The sequence below is a fragment of the Lytechinus pictus genome, chromosome 15 (genome assembly GCF_037042905.1).
Source record: "Lytechinus pictus isolate F3 Inbred chromosome 15, Lp3.0, whole genome shotgun sequence".
Lineage (NCBI taxonomy): Eukaryota > Metazoa > Echinodermata > Echinoidea > Temnopleuroida > Toxopneustidae > Lytechinus > Lytechinus pictus.
This window is the reverse complement of record NC_087259.1, coordinates 20591254-20602263: the sequence shown is the minus strand read 5'-3', so window position 1 is coordinate 20602263 and position 11010 is coordinate 20591254.

Below are 11010 nucleotides of genomic sequence, written 5' to 3'. Positions count from 1 at the left end.
TTGATACAGGAATTACCTGCAATCATGTGAAGCAAAAAGTAAGTAAAATCCAAAGTAAAGAGCAATTAAATTAATGAGAGTAGTAACTAGTGGAACATGATATAGACACTACTTGATATGAGTAGCATGAATGCAGTTTGGCCTAATCTTTCACCCCTATCTACGCTATAACCCTTCTTCCTACTATCATATACATTTGGAGCACCAGGATTAAAATGGATACTACTCTTAATCTATTAATCCCTTACACACATTATAACATTAAAAGAAACTGAACACTTGCTATCTATTAATCCATATTTGTAAATTTTTCTGTATTATAAAAAGTAAATGTAATAAAATGTAGAACTACAAACGTATATGTGCTGAACTGGTGTGGAGGGGAGGGGGGCTCGAAATTCAGAAGTATTTTTTTTTAATGGGGGGGGGGGGATAAAAATATCTTGCAATTTATACCTCAAAATAGGAACCAGGAGGTTATTGCCACAATAGTTTCAAAGGGTAGGGGCAGCAGACGGCAGTGCCCCCCCCCCCCCACAAAAAAATTATTAAGTAGTAGAAATTGATATCATCACAACAATATCAGATACTTTTTAGAACTCCGCAATGATTAGTGATTACCCTCTCTTATATCTCCCCCCCCCCCCAAAGTTAAAGGACCCCTTTATCGCATGCCACTCTTTAAAGGTTCTCAACACAACAAATTGGTCAGATTAGCCATATCTTGATCGCCGGGAGGCATTAGTACTGGCCCAATGAAAGGAAGAAAGTAGGACAGGAAATATTCATTAGGTTTTTTCTGGGTGACTATTATGATTTGCTTGATGATAATTTTCTTCTGTAGTTATAACTTAGGGGCACCAAGATCAAGGAGGCAGTTACTGTGAATGAACCTTCCCCTCAAATTTCTGAATTATGAATGAGTAAGATTACTGCAGAAGTAAAAAATATCCATCAAGGCTTCATTTTCAACAATTCACATGTATATGATAAAAAAAATTACACCTCTGTGAATAACTTCACACTTACAGCCATTAGTGTACACAAAAGCAACACCATGATCATGAAATGACTGGCTTATATATGTATAGTGTGCTGAATGAAATCATAAACAAATCTAAAACACCAAAATATTTGAATTACAAACGCTGCCTCAATCTTCCTGTGAAAGCATTCACTGCTGATGCATATTTTCATTGTTCGTAGGCTACAGTTTGCATGTATCCAACTCCGTGCACATTTTTTTTTTACAGTTAATCAAAAACGAGTACCGAGTAAAAATAAGTTACAAGAAATGTTGGAAGAGTAATAATGTTTTGATTACTTCTTGGAGGGCAAGAAGAATAAACATGAAGCAAATAATATTCATAAAAAAAATAGACTTAACCACACATTCCATTCACCCCTGCATAATCAGAGCAGCCATGTTTGTTGTTTTTATCACATCAATTTTTCACACCTTCATGGAAATTAAAACCTAATAGATTAACTAGATCAATAAACGATTACTTAAAATAACTTGAACAACCCTTTATGCCCCATACTCTCCTTCCCCTTATCATGAAATTTAGCTTCATGACGCTCATTGCCAAAATTTGCAGTTGCCAAAAATATGCTAAAAATACCTTACATTGGCTAAACATTAAAAATGAGAGTAAAGTCGCAAGCTGCAATTTTATGCTACATGACTAATAATCACAAGTTTCATTATGCCAATTTAAAGATGTTACAATTGTTCGAAAGTCATATTCGAAACAGCCCATACTGAACATGACTTCTATTTCATCATATAAGCATAAACTATACTTGAATGAATTGGGAATGAGGTACTTTTGCCCTTTTTGCATGCCATCTCTTTAATTTTCTAAAAACAATTTTTTTAAATGGTCGATTCCGACATTGGCACTTAATCAGGATGAAAGAACTTGTTACAACCTTGTAGAGACTGACTAAGCAATCCTCAAAGTGAGCCAAGCCTACATCAACAAGGAGATCCAGATGTGATCTAGCGCTACTTTAAGGTGCATTTATACTCCATGCTAAAATACAGATAAAACGTTAAGTTTATGAATTTAGGCCCTAAGACTGGTCTACCAGGCCAGGAGGTCAGAGATCTCCCATTAAGTTTCATTACATAAACATTTTTGATGTTCCATTACCGGTAATACCCCCCCCCAAAAAAAAAAAACTTTGTGAGTGGGATACTGAAATTGCTGATTGAAACATTAAATAAACATGTGATATTACATTAATGTTCCCCCCACCACCCCCCCCCCCCGAAACACATCATTGAGGAATGAAAAGCAGTGTTCTAAATCAATGTTAGGAATATGAGGAAGTGTAGTATAGCATTTCAAAATGCCTCTTTACACTCTAAATTCAAGGATTTAAAACAAATACACACAGGCTGTGATTAGTGACCATCCAATTATTATATTCATCTTTAATCCTAAATATTGACTTTAAAATGTCAATAGTTTCAAACTTAACTTCCGCTGGTGACAATTCTAATCTGAATCCAATTTATTATAATTCTTTGAGACGTAGAGTGGAAGCCCAAATTAGATGAGCCTGAACACACCCTTACTTAACATGTCCTTCTCCTTCCCAATTCTCTTCATGTATCACATCTCAACCACATACATGTAGTATACACACTCACATGACTATAAATACAAAACTAGGATGGGCTAGGAGGGTGAAACATGTCCCTCTGATGCCACGCCCCCTTCCTTGTTACTGACTTACCTTTCGCAAGTTTGACAGTTCAGGAGGCGGTGTTGCCATAACAACAAATTTATGTGATAAAGCAGTGGTCTGTTCCCATAACAAAATTTAAATGAATCCTTTTTACAGCTAATATAACAAATCAATTAACATCTGTATTAACTGTCATGGCTGACACTTTGTTTCGGGTATGCTTTTTAAGTTTTTATCAAAAACAATTTTTATTATGAAAAGTTTGGGAGAAAAAAAATTGTCTCTAGTCTCTATTATCTGTTTGTTTGGTTCTTATATAGATCACGCAGCAAAATTTACTTCAAACATTGAAAAGCTAAAGTTTTTTTTTGGGGGGAGGGGGTTACTTCCACCCCAAATCACATATCCTGAAATCAGCTAAAATCACAGATTTAAAAATCTGAGGTAAACAAACCCTTTTAAAGGTGGGCACAACTAAATTTTAAATCTCATAATAATTTCAGCTTCAATGAAAGTGAAGGTGACTGCCCTATCTATAGACATCATGCATGGGTGGAATTTTGCGATAGCACGAAGACCTGGTCAAAATTTCATGCGATATATCAAGAAGAGGTCAATTTCCCTTGTAGGAAAATTGTCGGAAATAAGGTCAATTGGGTCTATCTATTGGCTATCCATTAAATTAGCAGACCTATATGTGCCTGAATTAGAACTCTGTAAACAATCTTCACTTAATTTAATTTGAATTTATAGACTTATCTTCTATCAAATTCATTCAAAATCTGTATCAAGCAATTGAGCAATGGTCAACGGACTATCAACCTAGGTAAAGTGATCCAGAGTTAACTCTACATCAAAGAGATAATGGTCTGCATATTATCTTATCATTTGTGCATTCTGGTATAACACTAATTTAATTACTAAATTGGTCTCTCTATACTTGGGTATGGTGTCAGGAGGGAGGGGGGGGGGGGGGGATTTTCATGAAATGATTGTGGGGGGTGGGAGATAGAGCTAATTCGACAGTTACCATAGTGAAAGTCAGACACCCGTGCTTCCCAGTAAATAAAACTTGTCAGATCTCACAAGTTATCTGTCAGATGAAATTAAAAGCGATGATGAAACACTTGACATGCAACAGACAGGCAACAAACAGCAATAAAATCTGAAGTGAATAGGGCTTCTTATAGCAAGAAACAGCAGCAGCATCGTCATTATCATCATGATGATGATCATCATCATCACCATCATCATCATCATCACCACCATTCATACCATTCTCATCATCAACATAATTATGATTATCAACCGCTTTATGCCCATCCTCCTTATCTGCCCCCTCCTCCTCATCATCACCATCATCCACAGCATCAACAGCTCCATCATCATCATCATCATCATTATTATCATCATCAATCATCATCATCATCATCCTCCTCCTCATCCTCATCATCATCTTCTTTTTCTATCAGTAACATTCTATCACTATCAGCCAGACCTGGATATTGCAAAAATAGGTCAGTTAAGAAAAAGGTCCTATCGGGTTACTCAAATAAGATGAGGGGAAATCCTAATTTTAGTATGCTACTCTTATCCATCTAATTGGAATACCTGTCATGTCATGTCATGTGTGTCTGAATGGAATTTATCATGATCCATATACATGTATACTGAATGTTTATAAAGATACGCACTATCAAATAGCATAATTTTACTTGAGACTCTTACTTTGGGTAAATTTATCTGTGATTCTCCCCCCCCCCCCTCAATCTCCCGTTCTCCATTTCTCCTCCCTACTACTCTCTTCTCCTATCTCCCATCCCCTTCAATTTCAGAGAGACCACCTCCTTGCCCCCTCTGAGTCACTAGGTGAACATCCCACATTCATGTCACATGAGCGCTGATTGTTCCCTATTTTTGCAGGCAAAGTGACTCAGAGGTAGATAAACGGGAGAGTGACAAGAAGGTTTCTGGTTCAAAGCTAGGTTAGACTGTTTCATTAAAATGGTATTAGATCCCGTTCTCATTTAATACAGTCCTAAAACTAGTTTGCTGGTAGTGTAGTGTAGTAGGTAGTGTTTAGTGTAAACTAGTCTAACTTTAACATGTAATGGGAACGCTCAAAGCAGTCTTGGTGGTGATCTTCCAAACCAGTTTGGAAAACCACCTAGCGATGTGGTTGTCAAGACCGCATTACTGGAAGCACTCTTCAAATTTTTGGCGCTCTACTCCTCACACTGTGTATAGAATGCCTAAGCTGCAGTTTCAAATTTCTCGCAAAATAGTTGACCCTACTGAAAGGATTCCCGTAGCAATGAGAATGCTTTATGTGAAGTGGTTCTGAAAACCATTTCAGGAGATGGTGATGAGAACGCTAGCAAAGCAATCTTCCAAACTGGTGTTCTAAACTAGTTTAAAGATCCAGACCGGACCCGAAAATGAAATTGATAAATTATATACCAATCGAAAGCTTATAAGCTACTAAATACACCAAGGTATGCTTTATGCATTTTCACCGCTTCCCAGCTGAGTATTTTGCTTAAGAATATTCCAATTATCGGGTTTCGAACCCCGCTTAGAAAATAGGCTTTATTGTGATTTTCACCTGCCTCGAGACCGTGACGTCACGTTGTGTAAGAAGCGTCGTGATTCCATAGGTTTGTACACAGAACAAGTGGAATGCCTCTGGCCGTCTCACCTGCATCACGCGATTCAATATAGCAGCAGTGCTGATTTTGAAAACTACTATATATGATGACATTTCAAAAACTTAACCTTAGGTTAAGATTTTGATGTTGATACCCCCAACATGGTCTAAGTTCATTGACCCTAAATGACCTTTGACCTTGGTCATGTGACATGAAACTCAGGCAGGATGTTCAGTAATACTTGATTAACCTTATGGCCAAGTTTCATGAACTAGGTCCATATACTTTCTAAGTTATGCTGTCATTTCAAAAACTTAACCTCAGGTTAAGATTTGGTGTTGACGCCGCCGCCGCCGTCGGAAAAGCGGCGCCTATAGTCTCACTCTGCTATGCAGGTGAGACAAAAACTGGGTGATTTTTTTGCTTTCCAGATAACGCATTTCATTCTCTTCACTTCTATCACAGAGGGATATCACATATATTTTTACCCACAAGCTTGAATTTATGAAATCTGCAGTTTTGAACTAGTTTTTGCCATATTTTATTTCCTGCTTATTTGGCGCAGATTTCAATTCTATCTGCATTTAGATTATGTATAACAACTTTTCCTGACATAGCAATTTAGGCCCAATAAGAGCCAAACAAAGAAATCACAAAAAAGGTAGTGAATAGTTGTAGGTTTACAACAATTTGAACAGTGAATAATTTTGAGTGCCCTTTTCATCTGAAAACGAAAAAAAAAATGGATTCATAACATGGAAATGGAAGAAAATACCCAATGCTTTTGTACACAAACCTATGGAATCACAACCCTCCTGACACAACGTGACGTCATCATTTCCAGGCGACGTGGGGGTGCTCAATCGAAGCGTACTTTGGAGGAGCAGTTTCTTTGATTTTTATTTAATATTTTTAACTATTGGAAGGAGATATATGTAATATTTTTGGTATATTCGTATTGTATGAATCATTACCTTTATTTTGATATATGATTGTTTTTACACCGGTCAGGGTCTTTAAGGGAAACCAGTTCATTAAGAGATACTGAAAAATGGTCCTATAAAGTCAAATCCTGATTGCTTCTGTATTTCAAAGCTAAAAACGAAGCCCTAATGTCATCAGTCCCTCAAAATCTCTGAGCAACACTGCCAAACTTTGGCAAAAAGAAGCAAGTGAAACATCAGTCAAATTTGAGTTATTGTTGTTTCTGAAACACCCTTTGTATCTTGCACGTTCAGGCAAAATTTGGGGAAGAAAATAATCGTTCTATGGAAAGATATTGAAGAAAATATGCTGTAAAATTGCGTGTAAATGATGAACACACATTGCTCATTTACAACAAATGATAATTTTGTAACTTGCTTCCTTTTGCCAAAGTACGGCAGAACAGTGTGAACATGCCCCCTAGCTGCACCTCCAGAGTCATTAGGTTAAGAACACATGTTCATGTCAAGCGTACATACATTGTTCTTCATGTTTCGCACTGGGAGCTGACACGTGTTGACTCACATCCTGAACACCTAAATGCCAATGTCAGGTCCCCTGTGTTGTTGATTGTTCTGTATATCCTGCCTGCCTGCCCCCAATGAGACTGTATTTCACAGATTATTCCCAGCCATTTTACACCCCTATTTGCAGATTTAGCCCCTACTATCTAAATCAGTATACATGTATCAAACTTATATATGAAATATTCTAATTTTATCCTCATTGTCCTGTGAAACAAAGTTTTACTTTTCACTGAACATGTTGAATTACCATTGCTTAATATTTTATGGTTCAGACAAGTTGGTCCTTATTGTCAAATCTGCAAAAATTGATATAATGCATAATTCGAACAATAAAAAACAAAAGAAATAGTGAGGGACATCATAACTTTCTTATTTTACATCCGATTTTGATGAAATTTTCAGCATTATGCTTGTCTGATATTTCTCTATTGATTCAAATCAACATTTTTCTGAGTGGACTTGACCTTTTAGGTAAAACATACATACAAATTGTTTGCTAATTGTATAGATTGATAAAATTGTAACTTTTCCTGATAGCTACAGCAATCCAAGTTAGCTTTTATTTGAATGCAAGCAACTCTATAGCCACAAGGCATAATCCCAGTTCATCTAATAAGACAAAACTATTGTAAGACCAATTGGATGTTAGATGAAGAAGAGATAGCTATAGATCAAAAGGGAATGTTTCCTAGGTAATTGGTAATATACCAGCTTGGCAATTACCAGCAAACGCTGTCGTGCTGAGCTTCTACGGGAGTTACCATAAACAGAAACAGACACAGAAATAGACCAAATGGACATTAGCCAAATGGTTATTCGACCAAGTGGGGTTAGACCAAATGGACATTAGCTCCAGTAGTATCTGGCCATTAGACCAAGTGGCAATTCAAAAACAAGGAGACCTGAACAACGTGATGATAATATTGAAGGAATGGAGCCAATAATGAGAGGCATAATATTTCCTCATCTGAATACAGAGTGACATATCCCAAGTAAAGATTGATGGCGGCTCCAATGAGGGGTAAGAATATCTGATGATAGATGGTAGATGGTGTAAGGGAGGAAGAGAGGGGATGCATCCCATATGGGTTTATTCCATGTCTCTGATTGTTATCAGAGGTGTCACACATATTCCATCAAGCAGACACTATCTGAAAATCAGGGTCCAGTAACACAAAGGTTAGCGATTAATCGTACGCATGATTTCTACAACTGATTGTACATTGTAGCCAATGGAATCAATCGTAGAAAAATGTTCTACGATCATCGCTAAGCTTTGTGTTACTGGCCCCTGAATGCATTATTTCAAAGATAAACATTTTTTTCTATTTATTTATTTATACATCTGTTTAACATGTATACCTACTTATTTGGTGATTTTTTTTCTCTCATTTATTTAATTTTTCGTTAATTAATTAATTTTTCATTCACTTTACTCTTCATTTATCATTTCATTTACTTATCAATATATAGTTAATTTATCTACTCTTTTAATCCATTCAATTGATTAAAGTGTATGAAATAAATCTTAAATTAAGGACTTATTTGATTAGAGATGGAACGTTCCTGATACAAAAGCTATCTACAAAATAATGCAGAACTCTATAACTAACGAATGTGTAGGCAAGAACAGTAGAACCATCCCTGTGTTTGAACCTAAGACCTTCACACCCAAATCATGTACTCAAACCACTAGACTATATATAATACACTTGAACTTACAAAAAGGAACAGGAACAGTGTGTGAGCGACAGAGTGAATGACTGACCTATAAACCAGGACAAGATCACAGGAAAGTTGCTCAATTTCATCCATAATCGACAATAAAAATCTTGGCGGACTGGAAACGGTGTAAAGTGGGAGGAGGAGGAAACAGGATATTTGAAATTCATGACAATCTCACTTTTTAAACTAGCTGTTTAAGGATGGGCAAACTTGGCCATCACAAACGACAGAATACTGAAGGATAGCCGTGACGAAGGGACACACTAGAATAGAAAAACGTGACAAAATGGCAGATAATAGGAGAAAGGGACGAGTTCATTGGCTTTCAGTTTAGGAAAAGACGTGCTGTTTCATCTGAAGGTCCTGTTGTGAGCATATTATTTTTCTCCTGGAATTTCATAGCCATTTTAGCACCAAAGTTGTTAAACAAACACTAGGAAATATAGTAACAGCACTAGAAGTTTGCAAAAGCGCTGGTACATAATCCTGACCAATCATAATTTTCTCTTGAATTGATAGATTTTTAGAAAAAAGGGTTAAAATTTGCAAATAAACAGATTGTGATTGATTAATAGATAGTTGATACAAATATGAATCGGACAATACTTCATAATACTTCTACATGAATTGGACAAAAAAATTTCAATCCTTAAATTTGTATCTGCTGTACTTAACTTTGTTTGAATGGAAATGAAACCAAAAATTTAGTTGAAATTAATTGAATTGACAATTCTTTTAAAGGCGTTGTGCTTGCTAGATGTATTATTTTCTTTGCCTGTTTGTCCATCCATTTCTCTCCCTTTTTTCGATATGTCTATATGTACGTCTCCAACTCTCACTCTTCCCCGTCAGTCTATCCGTCTGTCTTATTTGTTTAGCTAATGCCCCCTCTCCCTGTCTCAAATATACAGTTTTATCTATTTGCCCCTTTATTTGGTTCATATATCTTCCGACTCTAACTTATTGTTTCTCCATTTCTATTCGCTTCATTTCAATTTGTACATCTCTTCTCCCAAATATACCTCAATCTCTGAGACTGCAGTTTGCGAGAGGTAATACTCTCCCCAATATGAATCAAAGGAGTATTTCATTAAACAATAGGTCAGGGATTTCCACTGACAAATGTTACAAGCTACTCAAATCCTTGGATCTGATTGGCTCAGAGCTAACTTGCCAGTGAAAATCACAGACAGGATACTTCATGAAACTCTCCCCCTGATCTGTCTTTGTTGACAGGATCAAGTATTGAAGAATGACGTCAAACCGTCCGAGGCATTTCACTTTTCATTAGAATGTGATGCTTTATTTACTTCCTACCGGGTCATTCGTTTCTGCAGCACCTGGATATGGATCTTGTTTCATGAAACTTTTTATAATAGCAAGCTTGTGATAACTGTTAAAAGCTACTGAAATCACAAAATTTGATTGGCTGGTAGCAATTTTTCAAAGAAATTTTGTATCTACTACTGATAAAATGCATTTTTGAAACAGGACTCAAGATGCCGGGCCCAAAATATGTTAAATGTGAATGTAGTCACTTTGCAGTCTATTCTTTCTTCATCTCTCTCTCTCTCTCTCTGTCTCTGTCAATCTGTATCTCTTTCACTCCCACCTCCTATCTGTCTCTCTCTGCGTCTCTCTCTGTCTGTTTGTTCTGTCTATATTTTCCTCTTTCTCTCCCACCTCCTATCTACCTCTCCTCTTCTCTCCCCCTCTACCCCTCTCTTGCTCTCTCCCTCTCTCTACCGCTCCCTCCTACGTCTATTTTAGCTTCTTCACCTAGCTACTGTACCTGCAAATTTCCTCTAATTTTCCGCCAAGTTGATAACACAAACCACCATGGTGCATATTCTGCTTTGCCGTGAAAGTTGACACGTTCAGCATTTCCTCATAAAAAATACATAGCTAGGTTCATTAAGGAGTGAAGGAAGGGGGGTAGGACAGTGACTTCAGGAAGATGTCAATAATAGAGATCTAAAGAAAAAAATACTTCAGAAGAAAACTAATGCTTTATTGAGTTTTCCATTTATTCAACAAATTAAATGATTCGATGCCAGAAGGCTACAGGCAAATATTATATTCTTTAAGTTTAACCAATTCCAAGATTTGAAATAGTTATTTCATGAAAGAAAGAAAAACATGCAGATTGCAGAATACATTGATCACATCAAGTTTTATATAATAGGAGGAAATTTCTGATATCCCATACTGTATAACTTATCATCGGTATATTGCCCACTTGACATATCTTGGTTTTAAACCCTAACTGGAACTTTTTTTTGCATAACAAGGGCACCACACTAATACCCTTTTCATAAACCCAATAAAACCTCTCCTCCAATTAGCCGCCTAAGAGTAATGCGGATAATTCAATAAAAATTGCGTTCAGAAACTCCGAAAATTATCTGCATTATTTTTACGAGCGC